The 15398-nt window shown below is 35.5% G+C and overlaps 1 long non-coding RNA gene across 2 annotated transcripts; it reads right to left on the bottom strand.

The window, feature by feature from the left end:
* Positions 1-312: 312 nt before the first annotated feature.
* LOC141670524 (uncharacterized) lies at positions 313-4306 on the bottom strand. Of its 2 annotated transcripts, XR_012554593.1 has the most exons (3): positions 3571-4276; positions 2696-3456; positions 313-533 (listed from the first exon to the last, which is right to left on the bottom strand). It is a non-coding gene; the product is annotated as an uncharacterized LOC141670524 (long non-coding RNA). The 2 variants fall into 2 exon arrangements; XR_012554592.1 differs by having other exon boundaries at positions 2696-4306.
* Positions 4307-15398: the final 11092 nt, after the last annotated feature.

The raw sequence follows: 15398 nt of genomic DNA, 5'->3' as shown, positions 1-15398 counted from the left end.
GTAACCGTAGTCTGTCTATGTCTGCCTCGTCATTTTGTAGCCGATGTAAAAGGTACTAAACTTTCTCCTTTGACATCAGTTTTAAAAATGTGCCGATGTATTTGTTTGAAATTTACATAAGGTGCTTTGCAGATTTGTTTAAGAACTGATGTCCATGTAGTATTTTAACAACAGTTTTTAAGAATGTGTGCAGAAACTGATATCTATATGCCTAAAAATTAGACAGGTACTAATTGTTTTATATGCACCCATAACATACCAAATGGCAAAAAAAACAAAACATACAAAACTACCAAAGAGAATATCATTAAATATTCCAAGTACTTCACAAAAAATTGCATTAATAATGGACACTGTATAAATCAGCATTTACATCGTTACAAGTATAGAAACAATTGGGCAATGCATTAAATATTCACACATTAATAATATTGATGGAGTCATAACGACATGCCAAAAATCGGAGCATGGAAATATCATTGACCACAGCCTCAAAAGAAATAAAATCTTCAAAGATGGCCTGCAAAGTCTCCCTGCAAAATAAAATAATACCACATATTACACAACCAACAATCTTCAAAGAGGAAACTAGGTTTGAAAGCTGATGCTTCATAATAGACCTGTAAATGTAAATGAATAAAGCTTCAATTTATAGAAGATGTAGGCCTTAGGATAATTGTATGTGCTACCACCACTAAATACCAAGCTGGGAAGTTGTATACAATACAATTGACTCAATGGAACTAAATTTGTATATCCAAATGAGAAAAATGCAGGCTACATATATGCGAAGGGCATAGCAAGTCATTAATCTACCAGTCATACAGTAAAACAATGCTAAGATTGTTAGTGTGTTACTGTGTATGCCAAACCAAATGTTCATAGTATTATCAAGATTGAGTTGACTGAACAACAATTTAAGTGTACCTATCAACTTATTCTTGTTATGATAAACTAAAAATTAAAGACTTTTCCCTAAACACTAGAACTCACATCAGGTAAGGGTATATAAATTATAAAGTGCTTCAGAATAATTCTAACATGAAATTAAAAATTAATGATGTTTAAATCGGAGTGCTATCTATGGACCATTCTAAAACAGAGTGTGTCATATGCTTCAGGTTACTTGTATTGTTGTGTGTTCGATAAAAGATAAGTAGTACACACAACAATATAAATTGAGCACCATCTTTAACGTAGGATATAAAAAAAATCAAGAAAGACTTAAGAGTATCATATTTACTAAAAATTTAACATTTATGTGGAGTTTTCTTCTTGCAAGGTCCTAATACAACTACCTATTAGTTGCACCATGAGACCGTATGTAGTTTTAAACAAGTAACTGGTCTAGTAGGATGTTAGGTTGTGTAGTAGGCCATGAAGGATTGATTTTACGGATTCACCGATCCGACTAGTTGTTACAAGCTCCTTACATAATGTAATGACTTTAATTTTGAAAGTCAGTTTCTTGTACAGATGCAATGCAGTGGCACATAGATAGTAGCTATAAGCATATGATTGCCGAGGATACTGAGATGGAAGATGTGGATAAGAACTTTAGCACAGTTCAGATAGTTTGTTGTGCGGATTCAAATTACAATTTTCAAAAGCTAATCTCTAAAAGCTTACGAATATCCTTGAGACCGTGTTGATTATTTATGGTACAAATAGGAAGATTTGGCTCTTTTTCAATATTGAAATGGTAAAGAGAATATACAAATCTATAATGTATCATACATTATGAGATAAAATAGAGTGACTCAAGTTTGCTTAAAAAGTAAGTTGTGTATTATTCTGGGCAGTAAGGACTATCCAAATCTATAATGTATCATACATTAAATATGCAGTCGACAGGGAAAGGTGAACAATAATATAAATTTTAATCTTGTTTAAAATTAACCTTGAGGAGATTAAGACTTTACATAGAGTAGTAGAGGGGATATTTTAAATAAGGGCTATAGATGAAGCTGTCTACATAATTATATATTGAAGCTTTTTTTTGAGTCTCTGGAGATTTATCTGGATATTTATATATTTACTTTCGGGATTTAGAGAATATTGTGAAACCTATAAAAGATCATGGCTATGCATGCATCTTAACATAATATCATACAAATAAATTTTATATTTTATAAGATTGTTATGTTTTAATTCGACTCGAAATACGACTCAAACTTGATTCGAGCATTGACCCGATTTGTTCACAACGGATATAAAATTACGAAAATGATTCGATTTAGCCATGTATTGTAATTTATAAATTGATTTTTATTATACACAATATTATTGTGTATTATACTAAAAATTTAGTAAGTTGTATTATTGTGTATTATACTAAAAATTTAGCCATTGTATGACAAAAGGTGCAAATAGGAAAGGTCCCACGGTTGAGAAATATCTATCCAAAGCTTCAGGCAAGCACATACCCCATAGTATTACATAACACACACGAACACAGAAAAATGACCTTAATCAAAATATTATTTCGTAACTACATGGGCATATCTTGTATAGGCTATTTCACTCTGCACTAAAAAAGTTTAATGCTTAGAAGGGCACTGATTTTAATTACTTAATATATGTAATTCTAATCATTTGTTCCAGTCCACGCTACGTTCATGACTACATGTATAATTATTTTAAGAATATCATAACCCGACAGCAGCAAAGTTTAATTAAATCTGGAGTATTTTACCTTGATGATGAATTGCTCCAGAGGCCATAACAATCTTGATCTTGTTCAATAACCAATGACCTTGTTCGTTTAAAAAATGATGCCCAGATGCTTCGCCTATATTGCTTGTTTGATACTCAGAGTTATTGAGTACCAAATTGCTGTCAAATTCATCTGTCTGGTTCCCTATCAACACAAAAAGTATGATAATTAGTGATTAGGGGAGAAAATCTTAATAAGAACCTAATAATTACCATGGTAAAGTCATCATGGATTTCGATTCATTTTGTGTTATCCAGAGAAGGCAGCCAATCTGTTAATTTGTTGTCAGAGATGTCAACAAAATTTAGCTCACTACCACAACTCAAATGACTTAGTAGTGATCGTACTTACAACTCCACTCCTCAAATCATCAATAAACAATTGTATGTATAATATAAAACTAATTTCTCTGGATCCCTTTAAATTATACAAGTGAATAAAAACAAACACTGATCATGCACAAACTATTTACACATAATGCGTGGAAAAATAATTATACATATGAATGAGAATAAAACCTTAACACAAGGCTAATTCAGGCTAGCTAATTTAAGCACAAATAGTGTACTCCTTTTTCTTTGACAAGAATAGAATGTGTCATTCAATTTCAAATATAAAAAAGAATAAGAAATACATACACATTACAATAGCTGACCTGAGCACAAGTAATATTCAGAAAACAATTGAGCTCATGGGTAAATTCTGACAACCCAATAGTATGATGAAGTACTCTCCTAGTCCTATAATAATTCGAGTTGTGCCCAACAACAATATAAATTAGCAAATTTTCAGTATAAGCTCCGGCAGAAAAATAAATAAAAATTTAAAACAGGTAAAATATATAACCAAGCAACCTCTAATCTCGAACAAGAAAATATCTATTAGTTCCAAACAAAACTCGAACCTCCAAATCAAACCGGAACCAATAATAGTTAAGCTCAAACTCCATACTTTAAGCTCTTAACCTATTCAATAAATCGAAGCAAATGAGTAAATCAAACAATTTAAAGAAAGACATGTGATGGTTAGTTTGACTGTTGCCGCATACAGATATATAATCAACACAAATTAAACACTACTAGAACTATCAAAACTCAATTGGAAAACACAAAATCACTTGTATCTAAAACATAAAGCTAAACATAAACAAGAGAGAGAGGGAGAGAGAGAGAAAAAAACATTTTCATCCCTAAGAGGATTATACACAAACAGTTTAGATACTAAATAAGCTCCTTCATTTCTTTAAGCTCGAACAAATGAGCTCCTCGATTCCTTTAAGCTCGAACAAACTTCACTTCTCAAGCTTTGAATCTTTACGCTTCAAACAAGAACACACTTACTCCTTAATTAAAGTCCATAATTGTTCAAAAAATTGAACAAAAGGAAAAAAAGAAAAATTAAAAGAAAGATAATAGGAAAGAAAAGGAAAGATGTGAACAAATTGAGAGGAGTTTGAAGGGAGGGAGAAAGATAATTGAAAATATTGAGATCTAGGGTTTACATTTGAGCACTTGTGAAAGAAAGGGGGAGTGAATGAATGATTTTGTTTGAGCCCCATTTTGTTTGTATGTTTTTAATTTATTTATTTTTTGATTTTGTTTTTAAGTTTATATTTATTTTATCACTAGACAGGAGGGGAAAATATATAAAGGGGGAATGTATCAGGAAGGAACCAAAAATTTGGCTAAGGCGAGGCTAAAAAATTGGCTAAGGAGGGGGGAGAGAATGGGAGGATCGCGTTTAAAAATTTTAAACACGAATCATAGACATCGGTTAAAGGATCAACTGATGCATACTTTAGTAAAAGACATCAGTTCTTCTACCGACGATGTAAAAGAGCCCTTTTAACATCGGTGTCATTAAAGACCGATGTCTAAAGAGCGATGTCTAATTCACTTTTTCTAGTAGTGTCAGAACTTGATCAATTGCTAAGGTCTAATGCCTTAGAGAAGGCCTTGTTGGGGAATTCCGATAGTGAAGATGATGAAGAGGATGAGCAGTTGCAATCTTTGAATGCTTCTCCCTAGAAGAGGAAGATTGATATGCCTTTTGAATCTCTAGGAATTGAGGAGTTGAACAAAGCTCCTAGGCACCTCAAGTCATCTAATGAAGAAGCTCCTACTCTTGAGCTTAAGCCTTTACCTGAACATTTGAGGTATGCATTTTTAGGTGATGCATCTACTTTACTTGTTATTATTGCACTGGCCTTTTAGGTAGCGATGATGAGAAGCTTTTGAGAATTCTTAGAGAATTCAATTCGGCAATTGGTTGGACTATGGCAGATATCAAGGGAATAATCCCTTCTTATTGTATACATAAAATTCGGCTAGAGGAAGGTAGCAAGCCTACTGTTGAGCAACAAAGAAGGTTAAACCCTATCATGAAGAAAATTGTGAAGAAGGAAATCCGTAAGTGGCTGGATGCAGGGATCATCTATCCTATTTCTGATAGTTCATGGGTAAGCCCAGTTCAGTGTGTGCCAAAGAAAAGCGGTATCACTGTGGTCGCTAATGAGAAGAACGAGCTTATTCCTACACGAACAGTCATGGGGTGGAGAGTTTGCATGGATTATAGGAAGCTGAACAAGGCCACAAGAAAAGATCACTTTCCTCTGCCGTTTATTGATCAGATGCTCGACAGATTGGCTGGGCATGAGTACTACTATCTACTGGATGGTTATTCTGGCTATAATCAAATATGCATTGATCCAGAAGATCAGGAGAAGACTACTTTCACTTGCCCATTTGGTACTTTCGCCTTTAGAAGGGTTTCTTTTGGGTTATATGGAGCACCGACCATATTTCAGAGATGCGTGATGGCTATCTTCTCTGATATAATTGGTCAGAATATGGAGGTGTTCATGGAAGATTTCTCTGTGTTTGGTGATTCATTTGATGAGTGCTTGCAGAATCTAGGCGACATTCTCAAGAGGTGTGTTAAGACCAATTTGGTTCTCAATTGGGAGAAATGTCACTTTCTGGTGTGACAGGGCATTATCTTTGGGCACAAGGTCTCTAGCAAGGGTCTTGAGGTGGACAAAGCCAAAGTGGGGGTCATCGAAAATCTTCCTCCACCAATTTCAGTTAAGGGAGTTCACAGTTTTCTTGGTCATGCGGGCTTCTATAGGTGATTCATCAAGGACTTCTCCAAAAATTTTAAAGCTTTGTGCAATCTTCTGGAGAAGGAAGTCTCGTTTAAGTTTGATGACGAGTGCGTGGCTATTTTTGAGTTCTTAAAGAAGAGTTTAATCATGGAACCTATCATAACTGCACCTGATTGGAGTGAACCTTTTGAGATGATGTGCGATGCAAGTGATTATGCAGTTGGAGCAGTTCTTGGGCAGAGAAAGAACAACATATTTCATGTGGTCTACTATGCTAGTAAGACCCTAAATGGTGCTCAAATGAATTATACTACTACGAAGAAAGAACTTTTGGCTATTGTCTATGGTTTTGAGAAATTTCGATCTTATCTGCCTAGGACGAAGGTGACAGTTTTCACTGATCACGCTTCAATTCGATATCTCATCTCGAAGAAGGACTCGAAGCCTACATTAATCAGATGGGTTCTTTTACTCCAGGAATTTGAGTTAGAGATCAAGGACAGAAAAGGGACTGACAATCAAGTCGCTGATTATCTCTCGCGTTTAGAGGATCCAATTACTACTTCACAAGATCAATCATTGATCTATGAGTCTTTTCCCGATGAGCATCTGTTTGGAGTGCACGAGGAAGAACTGTGCTTTGCAGAAATTGTGAACTACCTTGTGAGTAATATCATACCTCTCGACTTGACATACGCTCAAAGGAAGAAGTTTCTGCATAAAGTGAAGTGGTATATATGGGATGAGCCGTTTCTTTTTCGACAAGGAGCTGACCAAATCATCAGGAGATGTATTCCTTACAACAAAATGGGGGGAATCTTGCAAGATTGCCACTCAACGGCTTATGGAGGATATTATGGTGGAGAAAAGACAATAGCTCGTATTCTTCAATCAGGTTTCTTTTGGCCGACTTTATTTAAAGATGCTCATCAGTTTATTTTGAAATATGATCGATGTCAACGTGTAGGTTGAAAGTGTTTGTCCTAAATCCAATCATGTATGATGAGTTCAGAAGAACTTTCTTGTATTCCTATTTGATTTCATTTTGAATTAATAAAAGACTTGGTATATTTTTATGGGCTTTATCTATTTAAAGTGTATTAAATATGATGTTCCATAGTTTAGAGTAAAGCTTCTAGAATTATAATGAGATTATAATAATGGGATCTAGAAGATGACAACTCTGGACTTAAACAGTTCCTGATCATAGGATAACTAATCGGATGTTAGTGGATCCGCAAAGATTGGTACATACTATGCTTGCTCCCTTCAGGAGGATGTCTGTTCTCATAGGCATTTGTGTGGTGACATTATAGCTGGTATGTAGGTGCTTATTAGGGAATAAGTTCACTGAACATGACTTGATAAATTGAACAACTAATGGAGATTACTCACGTGTCAATAGTTATTCACTGAGTGATAGTTGTACAAGTGTCCTTAGACTTGAGATCGTTAAAGGTATCTTATATATAATGAACTGTGCTTTGGTTTAGTCCTTAGTCTCAAGGACATCCATTAGGTCTATTCTGGGCATAGGGATTTGTGTATAGAGATAGTTAACGTCAATAGAGGATCTACCCCTTCCAGTATAGGAAGAGAATATCCTATGTTATTCTTAGTATGCGAGTTCTGGAATCTCTGGCCAGAGTGTATGAAATTAGAAAGGAGTTTCTAATTTGCATTAATATGAACTTTGCATTATGAATAAGAAATCATATGATTAAATTTGATAGGCTTGACACAAGATCCATGCCTTGTATTTAATCGGGATATTATAAGGGTAGAAGGAATTCATTGTACGGTAACTAGTCACTGACAGGTTCTTGATATTCTAAGCAGTGAATTCATATTATCCGGATAGTCGCGATATGTTGAGAAGCATCACTCACGATGTAGAATAAATATAATTAATCAGTTAATTATATTTAGTAAATTTTAATATTCATATAAATAATTAATAAAAAGTTTATTATTATTTATTTTTACTACCGACATAATATTGAACCTACAGGGTCACACCATAAAAGAATGTTTCTTTTGATGAATAATGAGAGAGAGAATTATTTTTCTAAATAGTTAAGAAAAAGAAATAATGATTAAAATAGTTTTAATTATTATTAAAGCATTTTATGAAGATAAAATGTGGGGGTTAAAAGATATAAAGATATATTATAAAACCTTAGGAGAGTCCTATAAATAGAATGAGATGGATGGCTCATTTGGATAAGATACAGAATTTTGGTTTTGTGAAAACCCTAGCCTCCATCTTCTTCCTCTCTCTCTCTCCCAAAACTCCTTTTTTATAAAAGCTTAGTTTTATAAAAAGGTTCATCAAAGAGGATTGTTCTTGGTGGATACCGGTAGAGTGCTTCACACACTGAGGAGCAACTGCTAGCACTCCTATTTTATAAAGCTTCGATTCACAAGGTATGGTTTCGATTCCTCACTTTTTCCCTTTTATATGTTTTTCTATATCTGCGATATATGGTTTTTACAGAATAATTGTTATTTCACGCTTCCGCTCATCCGTAAATTCCTTCATTGGCATCAGAGCTAGGTTCTGCATATAGAGATTCATATAAAAAATTTCATATTTTTTAATGCACGTAAATGGCTCAACAGTGGTGTAACGCATTACGTACATGCGTTACAGCCCTTATGTCCACATTAAATTTGATTTTTTGGGAGTTTCGTAACTCCGTTTTGGGCGTGCAATATATCGTTGGATTCGTTTTTCCGAGAAGGATCTAATGGAGTGGTCAAATATTTTTTATATAAAAGTTTTGAACTGTTTATATTCCCGAAAGTGTTTTAAAGCATGTTTTAATTGTTTTAATTGCTTTTAAATGCTATAATAAATCCATACATCATTATATCAATGTGTGACATGATATTAATTGCATGCTTACTTGTTTATTTATTTTTATATATGAGATATATGCCTGTGTTTACCATGCGATGATAGATTTAGGTGAACTTAAATCAATATAAGGCGTGCTCTAGAAAATCTAGAATAGGAATCGTTTCTTGCCTTGACAATAATATTATGAATACAATCATGAGATTCTTGTGTTTATGAAACACGTAATTAAATATAAATTTTCAATTTTGAGAGAAAGGATGATTCTGTCAACAACAAAATTTATATCTGTAAGAAAGGGTTATTAAGTGACGCCTCTTGACAATGCTCCACCCGATCTGGGAATCATCTGATTATCGATTATTGATTTGAAATATTTAATTTAAAAGGAAGAATCTCTTTATAATATGATTATGATTGTAACGTAATATAATCCCTCTAAAATTAAATAATTTCAAGTAGTAATTGGCCAATGACACAACGGGCTTGTGTCGGTCATAGCCTTCCAACATGATAGAAAGTGGTTCTTAATTTCAAATCATTGTCGTTTCGTGCTACAGCCGAGGACTTTGATTTCGAAATAAGGAATACTTGTCTATTACATAGAGATGTGTACATTGAATTAGAATCTAAAGGTCGTTACGTGCCACAGCCGTGGGCCGTTGGAGACTGATTCAATTGTACGGAATGTTGGGTTATACTTGACTTAGAATATTGAGTTTGTCGTGCCACATCCGTGACTTAATTATTCAAGAGGCTAATTGAGTTTATCGTGCCACAGCCGTGACTCAATTATTCAAGAGGCTAAAATTATATTAGGGAATAACATAAGATGTAATTGACAAGAGTTGTCTGCCTATTGAACATCACATGACGTTTTGTGCTACAGCCGAGGTTTGTGTAATGGAATGTAGGATCCCTATTCCCACTAGCATTATGAATGCCTAATTTTCACTTAGGGGGTGTATAAATTAGATAAACTAGTGGGAGCCTCTAATGAATAAAGACCCAATTCATATAGTATTTTGAAATAAAATTGAATATTTGCTAAGTGTTGTTATGTGTTTATCATTTACAGATTTACTATATTCGTTATGTCTTCTGCACTATCACTTCGGAGTATACTAGATGCTCACAAGTTGACTGGTCCTAATTTTGCTGACTGGCTTCGAAACTTGAGAATTGTTCTCAGGGTGGAGAAGCTGGAATATGTGCTTGACTCACCTAAGCCTACTGAACCTGCTAATGATGCACATAATGATGAACATGTTGTGTATCGTAAGTGGATAGATGATGCAAATGTTGCTCAATGCATCAAACTTCCATGAACATTGAGCTACAGAAGCAACATGAGCATATGGATGCTCACACTATCCTTATGCATCTACAAGAGTTGTATGATGTGGCAGGGAGGACTGCTCGATATGAGATATCGAAGGAGCTGTTCGGTTGTAGGATGTCTGAGGGATCATCCGTGAATGACCATGTACTTAAGATGATCAATTTGATTGAACGTCTTGGACAACTTGGTTTTGCCATGGATGGGGAGCTGAGCCAAGACTTGGTCTTGCAATAACTTCCGGGTTCGTTTTCGCAGTTTGTTGTGAACTTTCACATGAATAAGTAGGATGTCAGCCTGGCTGAACTCCACAACATGTTGAAGACTGCGGAATCGAATTTCCCCCCTAAAAAGGGCTATGTTCTTCTAATTGGTGAAGGTTCCAATCCTAAGAAAAGGAAGAAGAACCCTTCCAAGAAGAAGAAAGTGGGTGAGAAAAAGCCTGTTCCACCAAAAGCTGAAGACCCCAAGAGCAAAGCTGTTTGCTTTCACTGTAACAAGGTGGGGCACTGGAAGAGGAACTGCAAGGTTTACCTTGTAGAATTGAAGAAGAAGAAGGGTAGTGAGACTACCACTTCTGCTTCAGGTATGTTCATGATTGAAGTGAATATGTCATTAAATCAAATTTCTACTTGGGTATTAGATACCGCCTGTGGTTCTCATATTTGCAATTCGTTGTAGGGACTAAGGAGAAGTAGGACTCTTGAGGAAGAGGAGGTGATTCTACGAATGGGAAATGGAGCAAGAGTTGCTGCTGAAGCTGTAGGATCATTTCATTTACATATGCCTACGGGCAAGACCATTGTTTTAAATAATTGTTATTTTGTTCCTTCGATTGTGAGGAATATTATTTCTATTCCCATGTTAGACTTGGATGGATTTTCGTTTGTTATTCAGAATAATAAATGTTCAATTCTTAGAGATAACGTTCTTTATGGAAGTGGTATTTTAAATAATGGTTTGTATGTATGTGACGTAGAGCATGATTTACTACAAATTGAACATACTAATAAAAGAAAAAGGGATGATGAAAATATCACTTTTTTGTGGCACTACAGACTTGGTCATATTAGTAAAAATAGACTGCGGACATTGCATAAGGAAGGGTTACTTGACCCTTTTGATTTTGAATCATATCCTACATGCGAGTCTTGTCTATTGGGTAAAATGACCAAATCTCCATTTAGTGGACATGGAGAGAGGGCTGCAGATTTGCTAGGATTGGTACACACAGATGTATGTGGACCAATGTCTACACAAGCCATGGGTGGATTTTCATACTTCATTACTTTCATAGATGATCGATCTAGATTCGGATATGTGTATTTGATGAAACACAAGTCTGAAGCCTTTGAAAAGTTCAAAGAATATAAGTATGAAGTGGAGAAACAAACCAAACATAGTATTATAACTCTTCGATCAGATCGAGGCGGTGAATACTTGAATGGAGAGTTTCTAGATTATCTCAAAGAAAATGGTATAGTCTCCCAGTGGACTCCTCCATATACTCCACAGTTGAATGGGGTATGTGAAAGGAGAAATCGAACTTTGTTAGACATGGTTCGGTCCATGATGAGCTATGCGAATCTTCCAGTATTCTTGTGGGGTTATGCATTGGAAACCTCAGCATATTTACTGAATAAGGTGCCTTCCAAATCTGTCCCTAAAACTCCATATGAGATATGGAAAGAAAGGAAACCGAGTCTTAAACATGTTAAGATTTGGGGATGTCCAGCTTATGTCAAGAAAGTTGACCCAGATAAGCTGGAATCTCGATCCGTAAAATGTTGTTTTGTGGGATATCCTAAAGAGACTTTAGGGTATTACCTTTACACCGATCATCGGGTGTTTGTCTCCAGACATGCTACCTTCTTGGAAAAGCAGTTTATCCTTGAAGGAAACAGTGGGAGCAAAATTGAACTTGATGAAGTTCAAGAAGCACAAACTACTACGGATCAAATGGAAACACCTGTTCAGACGGAACAACCTTCTGTGGAACAGCCCATTCGTAGGTCAGGGAGAGTGTCTCGCCAACCTGAGAGGTATTATGGCCTTGTCATTGAGAATGACAATGAGCTGTCAATCATTGATGATGACGACCCTATGACCTATAATGAGGCTATGAGTAGTGTTGACTCAGAGAAATGGCAAAGTGCCATGAAATCCGAAATGGAATCTATGTATACCAACCAAGTATGGACTTTGGTTGAAGCACCTGAGGGTGTGAAGCCTATTGAGTGTAAATGGGTATACAAAAGAAAGATTGGAGCAGATGGCCAGGTAGAGACCTATAAGGCCAGGCTCGTGGCAAAAGGATTCAAACAAAGACAAGGGATTGACTTTGATGAAACTTTTTCACCTGTAGCCCTGTTAAAATCAATTCGGATTTTGCTTGCGATTGTTGCTTACTCGACTATGAGATCTGGCAAATGGACGTGAAAATGGCCTTCCTTAATGGGAAACTTGAAGAGGAAGTGTATATGACACAGCCAGAGGGTTTTCTTTCTAAGGGAAATGAACACCTAGTGTGTAAGCTGCTGCGAACCATATATGGTTTAAAGCAAGCTTCTCGTAGATGGAACATCCATTTTGATGAGACAATCAAAGAGTTTGGTTTTATCAAAAACATAGATGAACCATGTGTCTACAAGAAGGTTAGTGGGAGCGCGGTAACATTTCTTGTATTGTATATGGATGATATACTTCTTATAGGAAATGATATATCGATGCTGCAATCAGTCAAAATGTGGCTATCGAATAACTTCACTATGAAGGACTTGGGAGAAACATCCTACATTCTCGGTATGAAGATCTATAGAGATAGATCTAGAAGAATGATAGGTCTTACCCAGGGTACATACATCCAGAAAGTGCTTAAAAGGTTTAGCATGGAAAACTCCAAAAGAGGTCTCATACCGATGAGCCATGGAGTGTCCCTTTCCGAAAAGATGTCTCCTAAGACACCTGAGGAAAGAGAGCGTATGAGTAAGATTCCTTATGCTTCAGCAATAGGATCTATCATGTACGCGATGTTATGTACTAGGCCTGATGTTGCATATTCAATCAGTGTGACGAGTAGATATCAGTCCAATCCAGGTGAAGACCACTGGAAAGCAGTGAAGAACATCCTTAAGTACTTGCGAAGGACTAATGATATTTTTCTTATTTTTGGTGGCGGATTTGAGTTGAAAATAGAGGGTTATACTGACTCTAGTTTTCAATCAGAAAGTGATGATAGCAAATCCATGTCAGGGTACGTGTTTACTCTGAACGGTGGTGCGATTAGTTGGAAGAGTTCCAAACAGTCTACAACGGCTGACTCCACAGCGGAAGCAGAATATATAGCTGCAAGTGAGGCTGCAAAAGAAGCCGTTTGGATAAGGAAATTTGTTTCTGAGTTGGGAGTTGTTCCTAGCATTGAGGAGCCTATTGTGTTGTATTGTGATAATAACGCAGCAATAGCACAAGCCAAGGAACCTAGGTCTCATAAAAATTCCAAACATGTTTTGCGACGCTTTCATTTGATTAGGGAAATCATTGAAAGAGGAGATGTCAAGATTGAGAGAGTTGACACACATAACAACGTAGCAGACCCACTCACAAAGTCATTGTCTCAGATTCACTTTGATCGTCATAAAGAAAAGATGGGTATTACATACCAGGGTGATTGGCTTTAGTTCAAGTGGGAGATTGAAAGTGTTTGTCCTAAATCCAATCATGTATGATGAGTTAGGAAGAACTTTCTTGTATTCCTATTTGATTTCATTTTGAATTAATAAAAGACTTGTTATATTTTTATGGGCTTTATCTATTTAAAGTGTATTAAATATGATGTTCCATAGTTTAGAGTAAAGCTTCTAGAATTATAATGAGATTATAATAATGGGATCTAGAAGATGACAACTCTGGACTTAAACAGTTCCTGATCATAGGATAACTAATCGGATGTTAGTGGATCCGCAAAGATTGGTACATACTATGCTTGCTCCCTTCAGGAGGATGTCTGTTCTCATAGGCATTTGTATGGTGACATTATAGCTGGTATGTAGGTGCTTATTAGGGAATAAGTTCACTGAACATGACTTGATAAATTGAACAACTAATGGAGATTACTCACGTGTCAATAGTTATTCACTGAGTGATAGTTGTATAAGTGTCCTTAGACTTGAGATCGTTAAAGGTATCTTATATATAATGAACTGTGCTTTGGTTTAGTCCTTAGTCTCAAGGACATCCATTAGGTCTATTCTGGGCATAGGGATTTGTGTATAGAGATAGTTAACGTCAATAGAGGATCTACCCCTTCCAGTATAGGAAGAGAATATCCAATGTTATTCTTAGTATGCGAGTTCTGGAATCTCTGGCCAGAGTGTATAAAATTAGAAAGGAGTTTCTAATTTGCATTAAGATGAACTTTGCATTATGAATAAGAAATCATATGATTAAATTTGATAGGCTTGACACAAGATCCATGCCTTGTATTTAATCGGGATATTATAAGGGTAGAAGGAATTCATTGTACGGTAACTAGTCACTGACAGGTTCTTGATATTCTAAGCAGTGAATTCATATTATCCGGATTATCGCGATATGTTGAGAAGCATCACTCATGATGTAGAATAAATATAATTAATCAGTTAATTATATTTAGTGAATTTTAATATTCATATAAATAATTAATAAAAAATTTATTATTATTTATTTCTACTACCGGCATAATATTGAACCTACAGGGTCACGCCATAAAAGAATGTTTCTTTTGATGAATAATGAGAGAGAGAATTATGTTTCTAAATAGTTAAGAAAAAGAAATAATGATTAAAATAGTTTTAATTATTATTAAAGCATTTTATGAAGATAAAATGTGGGGGTTAAAATATATAAAGATATATTATAAAACCCTAGGAGAGTCCTATAAATAGAATGAGATCGATGGCTCATTTGGATAAGATACACAATTTTGGTTTTGTGAAAACCCTAGCCTCCATCTTCTTCCTCTCTCTCTCTCCCAAAACTCCATTTTTATAAAAGCTTAGTTTTATAAAAAGGTTCATTGAAGAGGATTGTTCTTGGTGGATACCGGTAGAGTGCTTCACACACTGAGGAGCAACTGCTAGCACTCCTATTTTATAAAGCTTCGATTCACGAGGTATGGTTTCGATTCCTCACTTTTTCCCTTTTATATGTTTTTCTATATGTACGGTATATGGTTTTTACGAAATAATTGTTATTTCACGCTTCCGCTCATCCGTAAATTCCTTCATAGGTAATATGTCCAAGAGGGATGAGATGCCTCTTAATGTTCTTCTCGAGGTTGAAGTCTTCGATATTTGGGGAATTAACTTCATGGGGCTATTTGTCTCATCTTGTAACAATCAAT

The sequence above is a fragment of the Apium graveolens genome, chromosome 7, assembly GCF_009905375.1.
Source record: "Apium graveolens cultivar Ventura chromosome 7, ASM990537v1, whole genome shotgun sequence".
NCBI classification, from domain to species: Eukaryota; Viridiplantae; Streptophyta; class Magnoliopsida; order Apiales; family Apiaceae; genus Apium; species Apium graveolens.
The sequence above is the reverse complement of the archived record's forward strand: the minus strand, read 5'-3'. Positions and strand labels throughout refer to the sequence as shown.